Raw genomic sequence first — 24891 nt, 5'->3', positions numbered from 1 at the left:
GTTGGAAACTGTATTATCTTAATGTCTTCACTGCCCTTTCAGTACTCAGCTTCCAGGCTTTTTGTCTCTTACTCACCACATGGGGTCCCCTGTACCTAAGTGCAAATGCTGAAAATCTCACACGACTTGTCACCTGAGCTAGATTCTTAGGTACATTGGGAGGGGTAAATGGATTTTATCTCACATTCCCAAGCAATCACACATATGGTTTCTGAAACTGTGGCTACATTTTAATTAAACCAAATGTCGTAGTGTCAAGCCTTTGGAGACATCCTGGAGATGTGTATTCAGAATTTTACCTGTGTTAATTGAAGAAGTGGGGGAGAACCAAACCTGTCTGAAGCCAGTTTGTCTGACAGAAATGAGTCCTTTCTGCTGACCAGTTCAGAGCTGAATAAATATAATTGTATTGTATAGCCTTAAAATATATGATTAAAATATATATATATTTATTTACCCCACATATACCTTGACATAAATCCCCCTTCCAATTTTAAATAGATGTAGGACACATGTATTTAATTTGGCTTAAAGTCAATGGTATTTGGTGAGGATGTTGACCGTACACACCATAGACAGTCTTCTATGTAGATAGTCTGTCAACTTTGAGCCTTCATGTTTATCAGCTAGGCATCTTTAAACTACAGTATGTCTTTAGTGCATTTGGGGATATGACACTTTATTCTCCCTCTATGACTTGTAGTTGGGACCTAGGATGACATGCCCGTAATTGATTGATATGGACCCATTTATCTATGAAACTTTCATTTTTGGGGATCCTTATTTTATAGGCTACTGGAGATATTTTGTCAGTAATGACGAAAGGACCTTTCCATGAGGGAAGAAATTTCTTCTCCCTAACCTTATCTCTTCCAAAGTTATAAAGATAAACTTTATCATTTATTTCATATTCCCTTTTGGATGTTTTGAGATCATAATAGGTTTTAGTGGCAGTTGCGGCTCTCTCTAAATTCCTTTGAGCAAATGCAAATGCATATTGCAGATGTTTTCTTAGGTTCTCTACATATTGATGTGTATTGGCAGCGTTTATCAAGTTTTGGTCTGATGTATGGTACAGCAGATGCTGAGGTAGAACCATTCTTCTACCACTCATCAGTTCAAAAGGTGACATCTTGGTAGCACTACTTGGAGTTGCTCTTAATGCCATTAAGACTAGAGGTAGTTTTACATCTCAGTCTTTACCCGTTTCACTCACAAACTTTTTGAGTATTTTAACAATGGACTGGTTGTAACGCTCTACACCACCACTTGAGGCAGCTCTATAAGCAATATGGAGCTTTCTTTTAACCCCTAGTATTTTCCACATTTTGGTCATCACTTCGCTAGTGAAGTGGGTCCCCCGATCTGACTCGATTCTTTGGGGCAAACCAAATCTGGAAAATACATGGTTGATGAGCAACGCTGCACATGTTTCCGCACTATTGTTAGGTGCATTAATGCACTCTACCCATTTAGTGAACAGGCATGTCACGGTTAACATGTATTTGTTACCTCTTGATGATCTTGTTACTGGACCAATAAAATCAATTTGTATATCTGACCATGGCATTACCATCCCCCTTTTCTGCAAAGGCGCTCTATGCGTTGGTGCAGTGGGTTGGAACTGTGGGCAGATTAAACACCCTTGACAGTAGGTTTGAACATCTTTCAACATGTGTGGCCAAAAAGCGTAATCACGTAATATTTCATACGTGAGTTTGGCACCACGATGACCAGATGTGGGAGCATCATGGGCATGTTGAAGCATTAGACCTCTGAACTTGGTGGGTACTACCCACTGCTGGATGCCAGTTTTGCTTTTCTGCATGCCATTTCTTTTCCAAGTTGGCAGGTATTCAACAAAACTGTCACGCACATAATTTGAGTCAGTTATGATCACAAATTCATGAATATTATGTTCAATAGCCATTTCAATGGTTTTGAAAACAGCAGTTAGTTCTGCAACTTGACTGGATCTTGGTCCAATGTTGAAACCTATAGATATATTTGGGAATCCATTTGCCCCAGTTATACCAATGCCAGCGACTAATCTGCGCTCATTATCAATAGTGGCATGGTAAGAACAACCATCAACATACACCCAAGGTAATGTTTGACAATGGTCCTCATTGTACATTTTATATGGGGAAAGCAATTGTTCCTCCAGAAAATCATCTTCTGATAATGCTTCCCCAGGATCTCTAGCAGTACAGTCGTGGAGCTCAGCAAGCCCTTGTGCGACTGGATTCTTTTTATTCTGCTTGTAGCGAATTTCTAATGGCCAGCCTTGTAAGGAAAGAGTCTGTTATGCGGCTATTTGACAAATTCCCATCTCTTATTCTTTCACTTTGCAAATACAGCAAAGGCTGGTGGGCCGTTTCTGCAATAATTTTCTCGCCCTGTATATAGCTGCGGAAATTTTGTAGAGCCCATACAGTAGATAAGAGGGCTTTTTCGCAATCGCTAAATTTTATTTCTACTGGGGATAGATTTTTGCTCGCATAAGCAATGGCTTTGTTCAAATTATCATGCTTTTGGTATAAAACAGCACTCATGCTTATATCTGTGTAACCTGTCTCTAAGAAGAAAGGTTTACCACCTTCAGGGTACGCTAAGCAAGGTGCTTGAGTGAGTTTTCTCTTCAGCTCTCTGATGGCTGTCTCTTGAGACTCACTCCAGTGCCTTTTCACATCTTTCTTTAGAAGAAGTAGTAGTGGTTTAGCTAATTCCGCGTAATTATCAATGAATTTGCGAGAATAATTTGTCATACCCAGGAATGATCTCAATTCCTTTAAGTTAGTTGGGTTTTTAGAATTCACTATAGCTTCCACCTTTTTCTTCTGGGGATTTAATCCTTCAGAAGTAACTTCATGCCCCAAGAAGTTTACACGAGTGCGGCACCATTGAGCTTTTTGTAGAGATAATTTGACACCTGCCCTTTTAAGTTGGCTGATTACGTGTTTAAGCTCTGCGACGTGTTTTTCAAAGTCTGTGCTTTTGATTAAAACATCATCAACATAAGATAAGGTCCCCCTTTCCAGTGCATCAGGCATAGCCTTATGCATGAATACAGCAAATTCATGTCCAGAATTTATGTATCCAAATGGAAGTCTCTGGAATGCATATTGGACCTTTTGGAAAGAGAACGCCAGTTTATATTGGTCTTCTTCATGTACCTTTATGGTCCAGTATCCCTGTGTACAATCAATGGCAGTGAATATTTTGGATCCCTGCATTTGTGCTAGGCACTGGTCAATGTATGGTACTGGCCAGCCAGACATGTATACTCGTTTGTTTAGCTGTCTTAAGTCAGCACACAAACGCCATTGTCCATTGGTCTTAAGGACACCTAGAATAGGATTATTATAAGAGCTGTGCACCTGTCTGATAATACCTCTTTCTTCCAAATTCCTTATGATCTCTGCCAGAGAATCATATGAGGCTAAGGGAAGTCTGTATTGTTTGACAAATACAGGTGGTGCATCGGGATCTGTTTGTATCCTTGCAATGTGCAAGTCTGTAGTACCACAGTCATAAGAATCCTTAGCAAAAATATCCTTGTACTCCATCAGGAGTTCTCGCAGCTGTTGGCGTTCATCATCGCTGGAACAGCCATTAGCTAAGGATATTTGCTCTTCGACTATTTGCTGAAATCCTGGAAAGATTTCAGGCTGTCCTATTTCATAGGCTTCTTCCAACCTAGAGGTGAGATCCCCTTGGTTCTAGTTTACATTGCTCCCATGACTCTGGGTATTGGGGTAATCTTGCTGTTTGATTGGCTGATCAAACACTAGAGAGGCTTCTTCAATTTTACAGATGCCTTCCTCTGAGCTGAAGGGATAAATAGACTGAATATTAAATAGACCCTCTGGCATAGATGCAAAGGATTGTTCTATTAATTGTTCGTCAGTTAAGTATCCTTCAGGGATTAGCCCAATTACATTATTCTGGAATCCAAAAGTGTAATAACTTGATTCCAGTGCATATCCTATGGTAGTTCCCTTGGATAATGTTATATCCTGTGGGGTCATGTTATGCACAACAATATCTATTGGAAAAGTTCCAATATTCACCATAGTGTAGGTCACTGTGACACCCAGATTTTGTATTCTATGGGAGTGGCAAATCAGTGTTTCAGAAGTTTTTAATTTCTGACCTCTCTTTACCTGTAAGGGTAAAAGAAATTTATCAGCCCCAGCAGGAATTATAACATCGCTAGATACCTGCATATTCACAGCATATGGCAATTGCTGGTTTGATTTCAGGGCTGCATTTTCATCCTGAAATACTTCAGAGTCCCCCTTTAACCTGCTCCAGAGGCAATAATTAATCAAATCTATTTGTATGGCATGTCTATGTAAGATATCATTTCCAATGTATATTTGATTATGGGGAGTATTTAAAACTAAAAACAGGTGCTTCACTGACTTGTTACCTATAGAGATAGATAATAAGCACTTAGCTGTGATGTTATAGCTTTCAGACCTGTCATCCAGGCCGTTGACACAGTGGTCTTGGGGAGAAAGATATTTAATCACTTTAGGTTCAGCTATTTGCGCTAATAAACCTTCGCTTATATAGCTAGATTTCTGTTTTAAGTTTATTTTAGCATACTTGGTTTTACCAAGGTCATGCACTTGTATAGGGATAAATAGATCCTCTTTAACTCTCTCAATACCTGTGAGGTATTGAGCGTGGCCTCCCCCCTTAGGGATTTTATGATCCCCCTTGTGGAGTGATATTGTTAATACATCGCCATCTAGGGAAATATTCGCTATCTTTCCAGGCGAAATTTTAAAAGTTTTACCATCAGAGCCACTAAAAGGAGTCTGATAATCTATTTGTAGAATAGTGATTTCAAGTACAGAGTTATTCCTGAAATGAATCTCCACAACATCTGGTTTCTCTTCCACCACGTGACAGCTATGTCGGGTGCGAGATATACCAGATTTTTCATAATTGATAGGCCGTTTAACTTGTGACCAAATTACATTATTTATGCAATCAATTATGGTGCTTAATCGCTTCAGGAGATCACTACCAATAATTAAACGATCAGTTGGCAGATCCACTATAATGACAGGGTGTCTTATGACCCTGTTCCCCAATTTAAATTTTAACCAGGCAGTACCGTAAACTTTTAGGGAGTCACCCCCAACACCTATTAGAGAACCATCAAATTCTTTTATTTTAGGTTTGTGGGGTGTTAGCTCATTTAGCTGTGTGTAGTACCTGTTGTATAAAATAGTTGCCTGAGATCCAGTATCGACTAATCCCATGATAGGGTTGGAGACTGAATCTTGCAGCTCAACTAATACATATCTTCCTGCATTTTCTACCATTTCACATATAAAGTTGGCGTTATCATACATTTGTGGGCTTCGCCACGTGTTACCTGAATTTGCTGTGTTTTCCAATGCAGAAGAAACTCCATACCTACCAGTCTCCTCTATGACAGGGCCGGCTGGATTCTTGCGTACTGCATCTGTGGAAATAAGGTTAAAGGCGTGCTGCAAAGGAAGAGATTTGTTAATTTTTCCCGGATGAGGTCGCTTGTCATCACGGCTAAATCGTCTGTTTTCGGTCTGTGGGGAGAGAACATGATTAGTATCATTGATATTTATCATTACATTTTGCATATCTCTCCCCTTCCCTTCAGGTGATACTGCAGTATTTATGACTGTGCATGTGGTCCACTGCTGACCACTGGCTGTACCCCTAAAAAAGTATTGTTCGGTTGCTGAGCCGTAGAAATTTGACTCATATTAGCGAATTGTTCGCTCAACTGATTTAACTGGGTAAACAGCATATATACCTGATTGTACAAGTTACCTCTACCCCTGGGCCTATCTCTTGGTGCCCCATAATAATGATTCCTGGACCATTGGGTTCCCTCAGAATCAGGGCCGCTATTTCTATTCTGGCGTGGTTGCCCCTGGGGTTCAGCTTGCTCAGTATTAGTACTTTGGGGAGCATTATATATCTGGGGTGTCTGGTTACCCTGAGAATATCTTCGCCATCTATTGTATCTACCCTTGCGCGGATACCAATTATTTGGTGAGTATTCTCTTTGTGAGTAATTATTCACCTGATTATGTCCCCCACTTTGGTTATAGTCTCCCTGCGCCTCAACCTGTGTAGGGGAGGGGGCAGAGTTAAACCTCTGTGGAGATGGCCGCTTTTGACTGGCCACTTCCGCATAGGTCCTCTTTTTAGACTCCAAATTGAGGGGGCTAGGTGACACCCTAGTTTCTGCTACAATTTTGGGTTTTGACTCCTTTTTCACCCCCTGTTCACTGGACTGCTGAATAGAGTATAATTTTGTACTCTCTTTGATCAGCCATTCCAATGAGCAGTCTTCATCAAAATCTCTAGCTAAGTTAATTTTGATGGGTGTAGGCAATGCTTCAAAAAATAAATTTACAAATTCTGAGCCATCAAATCTGGGATTATCTTCAGCCATACTGTACGCATTTTTCAATACAGAAAGGAATTCGATTGGACTCTTTGATTCGCACGACACTTTAAACCATATACCGCTATTTTCGCGGCAGTTTTAGTGCGATAGTGCCCGAATTCTTTTCTGCATTGTCGTTTTATCCCATTCCAGGAATGAATATTCATATCCTTTAGTGAAGCAAAGAATTTGTGATGTTTACTGTCAAATACCCAAGGCAGAAATTCAATTTTCAATTTCTCACTTGTAACATTCATTATAGCTAACGCATTTTCAAAAGCCTCTAAATGATCAATTACAGATGTTGTTCCCTTATTGGAGAATATAGGTACTGCGCGTTGTACGAAGGTGATTATTTTATGGGAATCATAGACTTTATCAGACTTACTTTGGGCTTCTCTGTTAGAGTTTCCCTCCCCCGCACCAGCTGCGCTACAGCAGTCCTCTGGATTTATATCATGAGGTGACTGCCTATTTGGGAAATCTATTTCTGACCCATTAGGGGTCATTTGTCTATACTGTTCCATATATTTCTGTACCTCGTCCCTGACGCGTTCGCTAAAGGAGTTAGCATTATCTGCATTATTCTCACTGTTAATATAAGGGTTTTCATTATGGCGATATGACCTTTTTAAATCGCTTAATTCTCTCTGGCTTTGCACAAGCTGTTTATTTAAATCTTGTATCTGTGCGAGTAAGTCTATATTATGCTTATCTAAGGCGGTTAGGTTTTGGGCAAATTCATCCATTTTATTTTTGGCTATTTTTAAATCCTCTTCGCGTCTGCGTGAGGAACGAATACTATTTTCTAGCTCCTGTATTTGCAATCGTTTGTCTATGACACAAAATGACATTTCGTCAATAATGCATATTAAAAGGGGCCAAGATTTTAGTATTAGTTCCTCTCGCTTTTTGGGAGTTTTGCATTGAATCATTAATAATTCTTGGAAGAATTCATTTTCTTCATTCCACATATTATTATTAACGGTAATATTTTTAGCTCTAGTTTCAAGCATATCCATAAAATCATTTAATTCACCCGCAATATTAAACTTCCCTTTAATGTAACTTAAGATATCTTTCTTAAGGACCTGACCTTTAGTAATGGGTATTGTAATGGGACCAATTTCATCGCTATGTATAGAATTAAATGAGTCACTTCTGGCTACAGACATTATTATATTGGTTTAGTATTCAGTTAAATTAAAACGCTAATACAATTTTTTTACCAATAAAAAGAGAGAAAAAAATTATATTTTTTTTTAGAAAAAAAATAGTATTCATTTTGAAATATGAAAAATTTATATTTTTGATTAACTTTGAAAATATGAAAAATGTATATTTTTATTAATTTTTCAAAAATTAATCTTTAATAATATTTCAAGATATTAATATCAATCTCGAAATACGAAAATCAATATTTCAACCTTTCAAAAATTATATCTTCAAAATATTAATATTGAAATATTAATTTTTTTTTTCTCTTTTATAATAATTTCTGTTTACTACAAATATATTATATCAAGTATGATGAATATTAATAAATCTCATCAGTGCCTCCAATTATTATGTCAGTATATTTATGAAAATCTTATGCAGGCAGGGTCACAACACAATACAAATAATAATTACCCATAATCAACATGCATCTACTAGAAACCATACAGTTAATATAAATATCTGAATTCTTTTATTTAGTTAATATCCATGAACATTTTTGAAATATATTTGCAATAAAAGGAATATGAAATAAATTTATATGCGCTTGAAAACTATTTAAATATGCTATGCAAAGTTTATACACGCTTATCTTTAAAACCAGCCTTATTTACAAATCTTTTAACATCCAAGCAATACAATTTTAAACAGTGCTTATAAACAATAGGATAATATATATATATTCTGCTATTTAACTATAATTTATCCTAATACAATATTAATTTACAGTATCAGAACTTGCACAGATGAATTACTTAGCCAATCAGATATATATTTAAACAATATATAGGCTGTGACTACCAATTTAAAATACAATTTATTTCTCTGACTCTGCCAGGCCCAGCAACAATGAATACTTATTTTAAATTGTTTTTTGCATTCAAACAGGCCAGCTAAGAACTATCTAAAACAATGACACACAGTTTAAAAGTACAACCTGCTCTTTAAATCTATTAACTGTAATTTAAACTGCAGTGACTTTAAAATATCACATGTAATTAGCAGCCCTTTTCTTATACTTTACCAAAATGATCAAAATCGATAATTCAGTTACCAGAAATTTCTTGTTTCATCTCAGAAGACAGATAAGTAATTTTTGCAATCAATGAGAAAGAGGTAGTCAGCTTGTTCAGAGAATGGTTTCAAAATGCCCAGCAGCAGATATCATCCAAAGTTAAACAGCCTTTTTTATATTTCCAGATTGGTAGTATTTAAAACTCCTGATATACTGCATTCATTCAGATATAGCATGTTACATTTCTGTGTATTTCTTCCTGAATACATGAATCCTGTCTATGTAGATCTGAAATAAAAATAAATGTTAATAATCACTTCTCTTCAGGTCCATAAACATCTATTCATGTTCTTAAACACACAGAGGCTAAGATATTCATGCTTTCAAAATATGCATGTATATATACAATACACATATACACATCCATTTCTATGCAGTATCTTGTATTTATTTTCCTAGTATATTTTATTTGAAATCTAAATACAGTTGTTGGAAACATGTAAGTCATGTGTTTTCTCTGTGTTATCTTAATGTCTTCACTGCCCTTTCAGTACTCAGCTTCCAGACTTTTTGTCTCTTACTCACCACATGGGGTCCCCTTTACCTAAGTGCAAATGCTGAAAATCTCACACGACTTGTCACCTGAGCTAGATTCTTAGGTACATTGGGAGGGGTAAATGGATTTTATCTCACATTCCCAAGCAATCACACATATGGTTTCTGAAACTGTGGCTACATTTTAATTAAACCAAATGTCGTAGTGTCAAGCCTTTGGAGACATCCTGGAGATGTGTATTCAGAATTTTACCTGTGTTAATTGAAGAAGTGGGGGAGAACCAAACCTGTCTGAAGCCAGTTTGTCTGACAGAAATGAGTCCTTTCTGCTGACCAGTTCAGAGCTGAATAAATATAATTGTATTGTATAGCCTTAAAATATATGATTAAAATATATATATTTATTTACCCCACATATACCTTGACAGCTGCAACACAAGCGGACAGATCCAACTACTGGCTATTTTAATGTATGCATGTGCTAATGCTTTCAATAGCAGTCAATGCTTTTCAATATCAAAAAAGGGTGTTATTCTGAAACGGCGCAAATTGAACCGTCGTAAACCGAGGGCCACCTGTATACCGGAGCCTGGGGAACCCGGGTAATGGCCGGCTGCGCCCTAGGTGGCAGTGCACCCTAGGCAGTTGCCTAGCTTGCCTAGTGGGAGCGCCGGCCCTGTCCTCATGTTTAGCTAAAACGTTAAATTTTAAAGGGACAGTCAACACCAGAATTTTTGTTGTTTAAAAAGAAAGATAATCCCTTTATTACCCATTCCCCAGTTTTGCATATCCAACACAGTTATAGTAATACACGTTTTACCTCTGTAATTATCTTGTATCTAAGCCTCTGCTGACTGCCCCCTTATTTCAGTTCTTTTGACAGACATGCAGTTAAGCCAATCAGTGCTCACTCCTAGGTCACTTTACGTGCATGAGCTCAATGTTATCTATATGAAACATGTGAACTAATGCCCTCTAGTGGTCAAAATGTATTCAGATTAGAGGCAGTCTTCAAGGTCTAAGAAATTAGCATATGAACCTCCTAGGTTTAGCTTTCAACTAAGAATACCATGAGAACAAAGCAAAATTGGTGATAAAAGTAAATTGGGAAGTTGTTTAAAATTGCATGCCCTATTTAAATCATGAAAGTTTTTTTTTTACTTGACTGTCCCTTTAAGGAAAAGATTCTCCCTTCTGAGCTAAGTGTCTCTCAGGATTCTGCTGTGTGTGACATGCCGCAGCTTTCTCCTCAAGCCTTAATTGTGTCTCATACTATGCCTTCTGTGTCCTCTCAAACTCCTGGGGGGGTTTATTTGCCTGGGGATTTCAACACTCAGATTACTTCAGCAGTGTCAGCGGCTTTATCTGCTTTCCTTTCTTCAGGGAAGCGTAAGAGTAAATCTAAACATTTGCCAGCTACTAAGTTTTCTGACATTAGCCAATATTTCTCAATTGTCTGATGAGGAAAATTCTTCAGTAGCTTCTGAAAGTGAAATCTCAGACTTACACTTTAGCAGAAAAATCTTTAGAATCTGAAGAAGTGAATTTTAGATTTAAGCTTGAACACCTCCGTTTACTACTGAAGGAGGTCCTAGCTACGTTAGATGACTCTGAACCTTCGGTTTCTGTTAACCATACTATATCATCTAAACTAGATAGAGTTAAAGGGACAGTTCACCTAAAAAAATTCTCCCCTTTAAATTGTTCCCAATGATTCATTTTACCTGCTGGAGTGTTTTAAATTGTTTACAAGTAGCTCCTTTACCCCTATTTTGGCATTTGAAATAGCTGATTTAGCCTGTGGTATCCCAACCTATACTGAAAGTTTCTATACTGGAGTATATTCTATTGAATAGCCTAAGTAAACACAGCCAGCAGAAGAGATTACACTCTCAGTGGGGGGCATGATAGTTAAGTAATAACATGATAATTTTCCATTGTTCTCTCTAAGTATTGAGCTTTGGTTTTCTAGACAAATATAAGATAAGGATGCAAGTCTGTGTACATAAAAGTGATAACATAATGAGATCTGATATTACCTGAAGCTCAACCCATTGTAATAGGCTGTGGTTTAAAAGCACAAAACCGGCTACTTTGTATACACAAATAAACAGAAAAATGCAATTTCTCATAAATGTTATGCCCTGCAGCTGGTATAACAAGTCATTGAAAATACATTCATATAAAAACAATTTTACAATGTACTGTCCCTTTAATGATTCTCCATCTTCTGAGGAAGTTTTTCCTATTCCAAGTCTGAAATTATAGCTCAGGAATGGGATAAACCAGTGGCTCTTTTTACTCCCCTGTTTTTAAAAATATGTTTTCTGTTGCTGACTCAATTCGTGACTCATGGCACACTGTACCTAAGGTAGAAGGAGCTATTTCTACTTTTGCTAAGATAACTACCATTCCTATTGAGGATAGTTGTTCTTTTTAGGATCCAATGGATAAGAAGCTAGAGGCTTCCTTGAAAAAGATCCAGGATAGGATCAAAGCTTTTAAATTGGCCAATACCTTTATCTGTGATGCCAACATGCAAATGATTAGACTGGGAGCTAAAATGTCTAGTTTCACTGTGCTAGCTCGCAGAGCTCTGTGGTTAAAATCTTGGTCAGCTGTTTCTTCTAAGGTCAAGCTTTTAGCTTTACCTTATAAGGGTAAAACTCTGTTTGGACCTGGTCTGGTAGAAATCATTTCAGAGATTACAGGTGGTAAGGGATCTTTCCTACCTCAGAACAAGAAGAATAGACCTAGTGGTCACTACTCTTATAATTTTCGTTCCTTTCGAAACTTTAAGGGACAAAAGTACTCCTCTTCCTCTTCTAAACCAGAGCAATCCAGGTCCTCTTGGAAATCCAGCCAGCCTTGGAACAAAGGAAACAAAACAAGAAGCCCTCTGTTGACTCTAAATCAGCATGAAGGGTATGCCCCGATCCGATTCCGATCAGGTGGGGGGCAGACTTTCCTTTTTCAGACAGGTCTGGATTTGCGATGTCCCAGATCCATGGGCTGTGGACATAGTATCTCAGGGATACAAGATAGGATTCAAGTCTTGCCCTCCAAGTGGCAGATTTCTCCTGTCAAGATTATCATCAAACCATGTAAAGAGGGAGGCCTTCTTAAATTGCGTAAAGGACCTATCCTCCCTGGGAGTTATTGTACCAGTCCCTCTAAAGGAACAAGGTCTAGGATTCTATTTAAATCTATTTGTGGTTCCAAAAAAGGAGGGAACTTTTTGTCCAATCCTAGATTTAAAGTGTCTCAACAAGTTTCTCAGGGTTACTTCCTCCAAGATGAAAACCATTCGTTCCATTCTTCCATTGGTTCAGGAAGGTCAGTTCATGATGACCATAGACCTGAAGGATGCATACTTACATGTTTCCATTCACAGAGATCATCACCATTTTCTAAGATTTTCCTTTCTGGACAAGCATTTCCAGTTTATTGCCCTTCAATTTGGTCTTGCCACGGCTCCCAGAATATTCACAATGGTCATGGGAGCACTATTGGCAGTGATCAGATCCCAGAGAAATGCAGTGGCGCCTTATCTAGACGATATCTTGGTTCAGGCGTCATCTTTTCAACTTGCAAAATCTCATACAGAGATGTTGTTGTCTTTTCTACGTTCCCATGGGTGGAAGGTGAATTTGGAAAAGAGTTCTCTAAGTCCATCTACCAAAGTGTGTTTCCTAGGAACAATAATAGATTCCCTCTCCATGAAAATTTTACTGACGGAGGTCAGACATTCTAAATTCTTGGTTCCTGCCTTTCTCTCCAGTCTGCTTTTGTCCATCTGTGGCTCAATGCATGGAGGTGATTGGTCTGATGATGGCATCCATGGACATCATTCCTTTTGCTTGGTTCCATCTGCGACCGCTGCAACTTTGTATGCTCCGTCGTGGAATGGAGACCATTCGGATTTATCTCAGAGAATAAATCTGGACCCTCTAACAAGAGACTCTCTCTCGTGGTGGATGTCACAGAAACATCTGTCCCAGGGCACTTGCTTTCTGAGACCAGCCTGTCAGGCTGGGGAGCTGTTTGGGGTCCTTTAAAGGCTCAGGGACTGTGGTCTCGGGAAGAGTTCTTTCTTCCCATAAACATCTTGGAGTTAAGAGCTATCTTCAATGCCCTAGTGGCGTGGCCTCAACTGTCTTTAGTCCAGTTTCTCAGATTCCAGTCGGACAGCATCACCTCAGTGGCTTACATCAACCACAAGGGAGGGACTTGAAGTTCCTTAGCAATGAAGGATGTGACTCATATTCTGCAGTGGGCGGAAGCCCACACTTGTCTTCTATCTGCCATCCACATTCCAGGAGTGGACAACTGGGAGGCAGATTTTCTGAGCAGACAGACCTTTCATCCCGGAGAGTGGGCTCTCCATCCGGAAGTGTTCTCTCAGATAACCCTCAAGTGGGGGGGGGGGGGGGTTCCAGAGTTGGATCTGATGGAGTGATCCAAAACGCCAAGGTTCCAAAGTACCTTTCAAGGTCAAGAGATCCTCAGGCCGTTCTGATAGATGCCCTAGCAGTTCCTTGGAGGTTTTCTCTGGCATATCTGTTTCCTCTGTTTGCTCTCCTTCCACGTGTCATTGCTCGTATCAAACAGGAGAGAGCATCAGTGATCCTAATAGCTCCTGCATGGCCTCGCAGGATCTGATTCGCGGATCTGGTAAGGATGGCATCTCTACCCCCTTGGAGGTTCCCTCAGAGGAAGGACCTTCTAATTCAGGGTCCTTTCCTCCATCCAAACCTAGATTCCCTGAAGCTAACTGCTTGGAGATTGAACACCTAGTTCTGTCTAGACGTGTTTTTTCTGAAGCGGTCATTGAAACTATGATTCAGGCTCGAAAACCTGTTACTCACAAGATTTACCATAAGATGTGGCATAAATATCTTTATTGGTGCAAATCTAAGGGGTTTTCCCTGATTTTTTCTTTTATTCAGGATGGCCTGGAGAAGGGTTTATCGGTCATTACTCTAAAGGGTCAGATTTCTGCATTAGCTATCCTTTTACACAAACGTCTGGCAGACTTACCAGATGTTCATGCCTTTGTTCAGGCCCTGGTTAGAATCAGGCCTGTGTATAAACCTGTTGCTCCCCCGTTAAGCCTTAATGTAGTTCTTAAAGTTTTGCAGCAGGCTCAGTTTGAGCCAATGCATGTTGTTGATATTAAATTGTTATCTTGGAAGGGTTTGTTTCTTCTTGCGTGAGTGTCTGAGCTTTCAGCTCTGCGGTGTGATTCCCCGTAGCTTATTTTTCATGCTGATAAGGCGGTACTTTGTACTAAATTGGGTTTTCTCCATAAGGTGGTGTTGGATCGAAACATTAATCAGAAAATTGTTGTTCCTTCTTTTTGTCCTAATCCTTCTTCTCATAAGGAACGTCTTTTGCATAACTTGGATGTTGTGTCAGCTCTAAAATTTTACTTACAAGCTACTAAAGATTTTCGGCAATCTTCTGCCATTTGTTTTTTTCTCTGTAAAGGCTCAGAAGGCCACTTCTACTACTCTGTCTCTCTGGTTGGGAAGTTTAATTCATTTGGCTTATGAGACTGCTGGACAGCAGCCTCCTGAGAGACTTACGGCTCATTCCACTAGGGCTGTCTCCTCTTCTTGGGCTTTCAAAACTTAAGCTTCTGTGGAACAGATTTGCAAGGTGGCAACATGGTCCTCTCTGCATACTTTTTCCAAATTCTACAAATTTGATACTTTTGCCTCGGGTGAGGCTTCTTTTGAGAGAAAGGTTCTTCAAGCGGTAGTGCCTTCTCTTTAGGTCCTTCTGCCTTTTTCTCCCTCCCTGTTCATTTCCTGTCCTGTAGCTTGGGTATTGGTTCCCACTAGTAATTGGAATAACGTTGTGGACTCTCCATGTCTTAGGAAAGAAAACAAGTGATACAAAAAACAGGATGGAGTGAGTGCACCTTTAAATGTGAACTTGTGGTAATTATAAAGGTAGCTCTAAAACCCTACAAAGTGATAAAAGTTCCTCCAAACTATTATCAATGTGTTAAATAATTAGGACAAGTGAAGGGGAGCTAATTATATGTTCATAAATTCTTAAAAAATTATTATTTTCAATAAATTATTATAAAAAAACTTTGTGGTTGTGCGAAAATGTATATGTACTTAATGCAATTTAATAGCAAAGTGAACTTAGAAATAAATTTAGAAAAGTGGAAAGTTTAAATAAAATACGTTTTATATTGTTATTTGGCAAGCAGAAAGCAAGGGTAAAAAAGGATATATCGAAAATTATAACATTGTTAAAAAATCTTGCTAGACAAAAAGATCAGATACAATATTGATACATATGAGCTCATACAATTTAAAAAACAAACATATATATATAAAAAATGTTTTAAATAGCAGATATCTGTGCAGATAGTAGAATTAATAAATCGCACTGCAGTGGATTGTGTAAAACATGCAAAAGTCACTGAAAAGCCGGCTTATTTTTGGACATCCTTAAAAAAGCCTTTAAATGAAACAAAATAAAATGTACCTTTGAAAGTAGTGTGTTTCAATACTACTTATAACAAGTGGCAGACTCCGTTGAGAGAAATGGTATATAATTGAGTTTGCCTAGAGAACGGTTTTGTTGAATAATTCAGAGAGGTATACAGAATACCAACATGTGATAATAAATGGTATGCTATTAGTAATAGCTTTATTTCTGTAGTGTGCAGCATTCTCAAATATTCTTTTAGGTAGGTATAAAGGTATAGGAGTGAAATAGTACCTGGTGTTAGAGGGCTGCTATTAGTAATAGCTGTGGATCCTGAGATGTTTCATAAACCTTTGTGTGAATAAAGAAATTGTGTAAAGGAAAACAGTTTGAGTTTAAACTTTGTTTTATGTGGGGCTAATAGTCTAAAAATAATAGTCTAAAAACATATTAATAACCCACAAAGGTTTATGATCCACAGGAGTGAGCACAATGTTATCTATATGGCACACATGAACTAGGTTTGTCTTGCTGTGAAGAACTGTCCAAATGCACTGAGATAAAAAGGTGGCCTTCAAGGGCATATAAATTAGCATATGAGCCTACCTAGGTTTAGCTTTCAACAAAGAATACCAAAAGAACAAAGCAAATTTGATGATAAAAGTACATTGGAAAGTTGTTTAAAATTACATGCCTTACCTGAATCATGAAAGTTAAATTTTTGACTAGACTGTCCCTTTAAAGGGACAGCATACAGCAATTTTCATAAAACTGCATGAAATAGACACTACTATAAAAAAAGAATATGCACAGATGCTCCCCCTCCCCCCTCACCTGCATATGAAAAGACCTTTACTCAAACAGGAGACAGCTGGAGTCTGTTCAAATCTAGATACATCTAAAACTTTGGGGCTTGGTTAGGAGTTTGAAAATATGCACACTGTTATTTAAAAATAAGCAAAATTTTACATTTAAAAAAAAAAAAAAAAAAAAAAAAACCTAGATGGGCTATATAAATGGATCATCTACAAAAATATTTTTGCAAAGAATAATCTAGTTTACAATGTCCCTTTAAGGCAGGTTTACATGGAGACTGACCATGCACACCAGTTTTAAAATGATATGTTCATATATAAGCCAGCACATCATTACTCAACTGTTACAACACATTCCCCATCACATTGCCAGGAGGAGCACTAATGACTCTTGTGTCTTGCCTCATTTTGCTTCTGGCAATGTTGGCTTCTTCTTTTAGAGGACTGGAATCATGACAATGTTCAGTTGGTTGTTGTAGTATGTTGCCATCTTTTGTCACAACTCTGCATGCATCTCCAAGTGAGGACTCCATAAATAGTGCAATAAGACAGATATTCAAAACCCAAGTAAGTCAAAACTTCTGTCTGCTAGAAAACTCCATTGTTGGCACTACCCCAAAAAAAAAAAAGGAATATCGTACTATTTTATTTTATGTAATAATTTACATTTAAAAGAAAAACAATATAAAAATACATCATAATCCCCATTTAAATGCAGTAAACAATTGGATAAAGTAAAATAAGGAGACACAGAGGCCAAAGTATTCCTTTTGATCAGTTATTTAGCTGTTTCCACATTTGGTTAGGTATGTAGATAAATATATATATGCCTCCAAAGCATTATTTTCCTTCAGATTAAACACACTGTAATAAACAAAATTTCAGACCTGGAAATGAACCCTTCTGCCTTTTTCAAGGCTAATCCTGCTACATATTGGTATCTGTTTTTAACAACAATTAAGACAGATATGTAGCAAGGTTATCCTTAGAAAAGGCAGAAGGGTGCATAACAATGTTAAACTCTGGCCTGGAAATGCACCCTTCTGCTTTTTTCAAGGCTAAACCTGCAACATATATGAATTCAAATGGGATAAAAGTAAGAAATCAATTTGAATCAGTCCCACACAAGGACAAATAGTACTGAGCTTAGTTCATCAACGTGTGTAATCCCAATAAAATATGTGCGGCACCTCTCCTCCTCGCAGATCACTCCAGATCGTGTTCTAAAATGGATACAAAACAGAGGGGCGCCTCATGTGTAGATCCAAAATGTAATCCAACATCACATCAACATTTCCCGAATGGGTACTCACATTTAGATGGAGCACACCTATGTGTTGGTAGTAACACGCTGATACCTTGGGGTGTATCAGCTCACCCTAATCCCAGCAGATGACTGGAACACTGGAATTGGATCCCCCTGTGTACTCCGCCTCAGGGTGCAGTATCAAGGATAGTAAAGTGCTAACACTTGGCTTTAGTTAAAAAAGGGGTTTATTAAAACTCACATTAAAAACATAGAGCATCAAGTGTAAAGGGGCATAGACATATAGCCCCCAATGCACTGTGTTTCTCGGCTTCACAATCGCTGTTTCATCAGGCATATAAAGCACCATATACTATCCTGAACTTTTAAATACAAACTAACTAATGAATACATCAAATTGGGCACTCCCCTCTCAGGGGCATGATTACACATATGTTGTAAATGAATCCTTAATTGTACTTAGTAATTCATTACATGTCACAGTTGATTACACATAACAAAAACAAAGTGGTTGTTATATTCAATGCACAAAACACATTCAATACATTCAATTTCTAAACTATAGCTCATCCAATAACATCAAGGTCTCAGTAACAGCACACCGATTTCATATAATTCAAAATCTTCTCTAAGTTTACCATTTATATGTGAATAATAAAGGGTTTATTATTCTATTTAAAATACCTTATTGTTCTTTTGACGAATTCTGGCTATTTCCGAGATTCTGTTTACTACGGAACATTAATGACGTCATTGACGCCTATGATAGGTTCATTACAATCTTGTGTAACTTCGATCTGCCAATAAGAAAAAAACTACTATACTTGTCACTAGTTGCTAGGTAGATAACCACTCTATAACCCACCAATAAGATAATACCTTTTGTACTCGTCACTAGTTGCTAGGTGAATATCCTATTCTAATATATCCTATTGATCTCTTAGCTGTCTTTGTAAAAACCAACATAAATAAAAGTGATTAAATATATATGTGCATATTGGTGAATGCATTATTTATTGAAATAAATGTAATACTAATATTAAAATATTACTTCAGTGATCAACAATAAATTCATCAATAATAATTATAATAATAATAACATTATGTGAAAGCATGAGATTATTATAAAAAAATAATAAATTCAATAAAAAGAATTAATAATAATTAATGCGTGAATTTGTGATAAAGATATGTTGCCTGTATAGGCATCTTCTATTTTCTTAGGTATCACCATTAATCACTAACGTATACATCCCTAACATAACGTGCTAATGAATAAAAAGTGTAATCATACACTTCTGATTTACATAATTAAAAAACCTACAATTAATAAGTCCACAATCAACAAAACTTGTGTGATAATGTGCCTCCGTCAGTGAAATATATTGTATGTCCTATAATCACTACTTAGTACCAAATGCAATGTATGTCCTATGAGCGCAACAATCACTTTGTATCAAATGTGGTATAACCAAACTAGTGTAGTGTATATTATATACTAACAAAATGAGATATAATTCAAACTATCCAAATAGTATGCAAGTCCCATCCACTGCTATATAAAGAAATATATTCCAATGGTAGTTACTGTCAAGATTGTATACAAACCCTGTCTATTACAGGGTAGAGATATATTTCACATACCGCTACTATATATCTATACTGCTAAATGTGGCGATTCTTATCTATATTACACCGCAACTACAGTTCCTATGCCTTATATTATTACTGTTGCTGTTCCTACTATATTAAATGTATGGACTCTGAAAAGTCCCATAATGTGCTATCACTGGGATCCAACATCACCGGAATAAGTACGTCATGTCCTTGCACTCCCAATGAGTGCGTGAGCATCACTCAAAAATAAATAATTATAACCCATACCCACATCATTATCCAACTCTTAATGCAGACTACAAATAAGAATATATCTCCTCCATATGGACCATGTGTGAGTGCTAAAAAGCAGCAAGGTCAATTGCTTCATTTAGGCTAGAGGGAAATAAAGACTGGAAACGATAATTCCAAAAAGTTTTCCTCTGGTGTAAACAAATATATCTGTTATAACCAGAGGAAAATGGAATACTTTCCAAGGGGGTGATCTTAAAGGTGTTGTGGTTTTTATTGTGTTTGACGGTACTGTGTCTCGAAACACTATGTTTTTTTCAGATTACGCAAATGTTCGCTCCATCTAGTACACACCTTTCTACAGGTGCGCCCCAAATATTGAGAACCACACTCACAGGTTAATACGTACACACCAAACTCTGAACTGCAACTGAGTTGTGATTTAATGACAATATCTTCCCCAGTATTGTTGCATCTAATAGATTTATTCCCATGGGTCACATATTTACACATGAGACATCTGGGTTTGTTACACCTGAAAGAACCAAATCTACCCTGGCGTGTACAATGGCCTCTAACAGAAACATTATGTATGTTTTTTTTTATTAACAACCACCTTGCTTGGGGCTAATTTTTGCTTTAATGTTGGCGCCTGTTTAAACACAAGTTTTGGATTCTTATCCAAGTTTCCTTTTAAATAGGGATCTTTCAAAATTATTGGCCAATGCGTATGCATAACTTTTCTAATGTGTCTGTGTTCAGAGTTAAATTGAGTAATGAAAGCTGGTTTCTGTAATGTGATATTCATTGGATCAATTTGTGGTTGGACCATAGGTGATAAAATGAATGCTCTGTCCAAATCCCGCACTTTGTTATAGCTATCCTGAATTAAGTTATCTGGATATCCTTTTTCTTTACTCTATTGATGAGGATTATGGATTGTTTGTCATATAATTGTAATGTGCCACAATTTCTGAGAATTTGTCTGAATTGGCTGTAGGGGATGTGTGTCTTCCAACTATTAAGGTGGTTGCTCTTAAAGTGTGAAAAGTTATTACCATCCACACTTTTGAAATAGGTGGAAGACAAAACATCCCCCTCAGAGTCCCACTCCAGAATCTCATCCAGATATTCGATTTGGACTGGCTGTATATTATACATGAAAGACAAGCCCATAGTGTTGTTGTTGAGGCTATTGACAAATTGATACGCCATATTATAAGGACCCTCCCAAATAAACAACAAATCATCTATGTAACGGCCATAGAATACCATTTGGGAAATGTTGATATGATGTTTGATTACATTTTGGATCTACACATGAGGCGCCCCTCTGTTTTGTATCCATTTTGCAACATATATGTATGTGAGATCATTTTTAATAAACCAAAATTAAGACATATACACATATTATTACACGTGCACACATATAAGTACATACATACAGTACACATACACTGTCAGTAAAGTACACAGTACACATGAACGCAAAGGGAGAAAATATAAAGTTACAATACCTTTGCATGTAATTTAGCTCTGCTAATTCATTAATTTTTAAATCTCAGACCTTGAAATGCATTGTGCTGGATTTTAAGATTAACCATGCTACATATGTACCTTAAAAGTGCTTTCATACAAAGTACAATCACATACAGATATGTAGCATAGTTAGCCTTGACATGCCAAGGTTATAACCTTCTAGAAATATAACAACAATATACACATTAGAAATAGATATGCATTTTTGTAGACTAGAATATGTGAAAAAGTGAAGAATCTTTACCTCAAACAGCATTTCAAGGATCATAATATTAAAATAATATAATTCTGTGTGAGCATTTGACCATGTGAACAAATTCCTTTGCGGGTATTTTTCCATGTTGGATTCAGAATCAGATACTCCAGATTTTTCTTCTGAAGGTGACTGTTTCTGAAGATTAGGACTCTAATCAGGATTTAGAATCCTCCTCTTATGTTTAAGCGTGAACATCTTTGTACTTAAAGGGACACTGAACCCAAATTTTGTATTTCAAGATTCAGATAGAGCATGATATTTTAATCAACTTTCTAATCTACTCCTATTATCAAATTTTCTTCATTCTCTTGGTATATTTATTTGAAATGCAAGAATGTAAGTTTAGATGCCGGCCCATTTTTGGTGAACAACCTGGGTTGTCCTTGCTGATTGGTGGATAAATTCATCCACCAATAAAAAAGTGCTGTCCAGAGTGCTGAAACCCAAAAAAAGCTTAGATGCCTTCTTTTCAAATAAAGATAGCAAGAGAACAAAGAAAAATTCATAATAGAAGTAAATTAGAAAGTTGCTTAAAATTGCATGCTCTATCTGAATTGCGAAAGTCAAAATTTGAGTTCAGTGTCCCTTTAAGTAAAGTAGGTTCTTTACACTTTGATTTTAAGACCCTAAGCCTTCTGTGGAAAAATATGTATAGGAATTTGATTTGATTTTCAAACCTACCACTAAGTCTCCAGAGGTTTTTCTTGTACCTGAGGCGATCTCCAAGGAGTGGTCCAACCCTGACATCCATCATAATCCTGAAACTAAATTTAAAAAGATGTTTCCTTTACTGGCTGCTAACAGAGTTTGGGAAACAGTCCCAAATGTTGATAGTGCAATTTCCACCATGGGTAAGCGCACTACTATCCCCATTAGCGGATAGTACTTCTTTCGACGACCTGAAGGATAGAAAATTAGAGTCTTTTCAACCCACTTTTCAACAAGTGGGTTTCTTATTCAGACCAGCTATTAGTAGCACCTGTGATGCGGCAGCTTCTACTTTTTGGTGTGGCAATTTATCTGAGCAAATTTCAGATGATTCCTTAGTTGGATATTTTCAATATAGTTTGAAACTTCTGAGGTCAGCTAATCCGAATTGAGGCTAATGACATTAGCAGTTCTAACCAGAAGAGCTTTGTGGCTGGTTAGCTGATATAGTTTCAAAATCTAGACTTCTATCTCTTCCTTTTCAAGGAAAAATCTTGTTTGGACCTGGTTTAGATGCCATATTTTCTACTGTGTCAGGAGGTAAAGGAGCTATTCTACCTAAGGAAAAAAGTCCAGGGGAAAAAACTGAGCTCTTAATCGTTTTTGTTTCTTTTGTTAATCTTTGAACCAGAAGTCCTCCTCCTCCTCTACACAGAAAAATGATTCAGATTGTCCTGGAAGTCTAATGCATATTGGTACCAAACAATCAAAAATCCTTTTTCTACCAAATCAGCATTAAGGTGCGGCCGCCGATCCAGATTCTCTTTTGGTAGGGGGCGGATTACTTTTTTTCTGAAGGCCTGGTCTCAGTCTGTTTAAGCCCCCTAGGCTGGCTTCATACAGGCTCCATCTTTACATTTAGCTGTTTTTCATACCAACTTTTTGTTGTTTCTTTGCAAACATGGTTAAAGAATCAACGTGTCAAAGAATTCTCTTTCTCCACAAACCAGAGTCCCTTTCCTAGGGTTCATTATCGACTCAATTTCTAGAGACTTTACTTAACGGTACAAAGGAGTTTAAAACTTCAATAGCTCACTGCATGGAAGTGTTAGTACTTATGATAGCAGCAATAGACACTATTCCTTTTGAATAGTTTCACATGAAACCCCTTCAGCTCTGCATACTACCTCAAGAGTGAAAGGATTATATATAGCTTTCTCAAAGAATCCTTTTGGAATTTAAAGTAAGACAGCCCCGGTCATGGTGGACAAATCTCTAATCCATTTCTCTAGTGGCGTCTTTCTTATGTCTGGCCTGGACAATAATCACAACAAATGCAAGTTTCTTGGGTTGGGGAGCACTAGGAGTTTGGTCCCCCCCTGGGAGTGAGGTTACCTATAAATATTCTAGTACTTTGTGCATTCTTTAGGGTCCTTCACAGCTTGCTTTCCTAAAGTACGAGAATTATCTGCATTTTCAATCGTAAAATGTCACAGCAGTGGCTTATATCATTCATCAAGGGGAACTCTCAGTTCCCTAGAAATAAAGGAAGGTTCCTGAATTTTGACTAAAGCAGAGAACAATCTCTGTACATTTTCTACAATCTATATCCCAGGTGTAAACAACCAGGAAGCAGACTCTCAGTCACCAATCCCTTTTTCCAGGGGAATGGTCTTTTCTTTTGGATGTCTTCAACCAGACCGTAGATTAATGGGGTCTACCAGCGATAGACTTAATGGTTTCTCCTTAGAACAACAGGCTACAAGCTGTGCAATCCACAGGTGGCGTTTGTATATGCTCTAGCAGCTCCCTTGTCATTTTGTCTCGATTTCTTTTTTTCCTCAAGCTGTTTTGCTGCCAAGAGTGATAGCTTGGATTAAACAAGAGCTCTCGTCAGTAATTCTGATTGACCCTACTTGCTACAAACTTGGTTCAAATAAAAACAAGAAAATAGAGAGACACACTCAACTGAGACAGAACACTAGCTAGAAAAACTTCTGTGCTTGTCCACAAGGCCAGTGCCACTCAGGGTGCAGTCTCTTTTAGCACATTATGCTTTTCACAGAGAAAAAATATCCTGTAGCATATCAGTCTGACCCTGCCCAATGACAGTCCAGCGCCAAAATACCAGGCAATTCTTCTCTGAACAAGAGAAAACAACAAACCCCAGATGTACGTTTTGGCTTCCTTTGGGCCTCGTCATTGAGGTGCAGTTGCATCTCTCTAGGGCAGTGCTTTCCAAACTGTGTGTAGGTGTGTCCCTGCTTCAGCACAAATTTTTTTAAATACATTTTTTTTGGTTTCTAACTTTCCGCCTGCCTGCTACGCATATCACATGGTTGACACGTGATTGATACCTAGTGGGTCACAGATCATCTTTACCAATTGGCGCAGCTCAGTGGGAACTGAAACTATTCCCATTGGCGGCACATTGGCTCCTGACTGCATGTGTAGTCTCCTTAATTGGCTCCTGACTGCATGTGTAGTCAGTGACTGGGACTGCAGTGTGCAGCGCAGGCAGTAGTCAGTTGGACTCACAGAGCTCTGAGGGCGGCAGCTTAAACGCTGAGCTGAAGTCAGAAGTCAAAGTGTTTTTTTTCTTTCTGCAACTAGCTCCCAGTAGTGCATTGCTGCTCCTGCTCTTGATATATGGATAGGAAGTGGAAGCTTAAAAATGCTTGATGATGAGATGTGAGTGTCTTTATCTAATATCTCCACCAAATATTCTGAAACTGTGTTCATCCCATCAACCTCATACATCCCATTAAAATAGTAAGTAGCTATTGGTGTTATTAAACTTTTTTTTAATTCTTGCACATACAT

Source organism: Bombina bombina, chromosome 3 (genome assembly GCF_027579735.1).
Source record: "Bombina bombina isolate aBomBom1 chromosome 3, aBomBom1.pri, whole genome shotgun sequence".
Classification (NCBI taxonomy): Eukaryota; Metazoa; Chordata; class Amphibia; order Anura; family Bombinatoridae; genus Bombina; species Bombina bombina.
Note: the sequence above shows the minus strand (reverse complement) of the source record.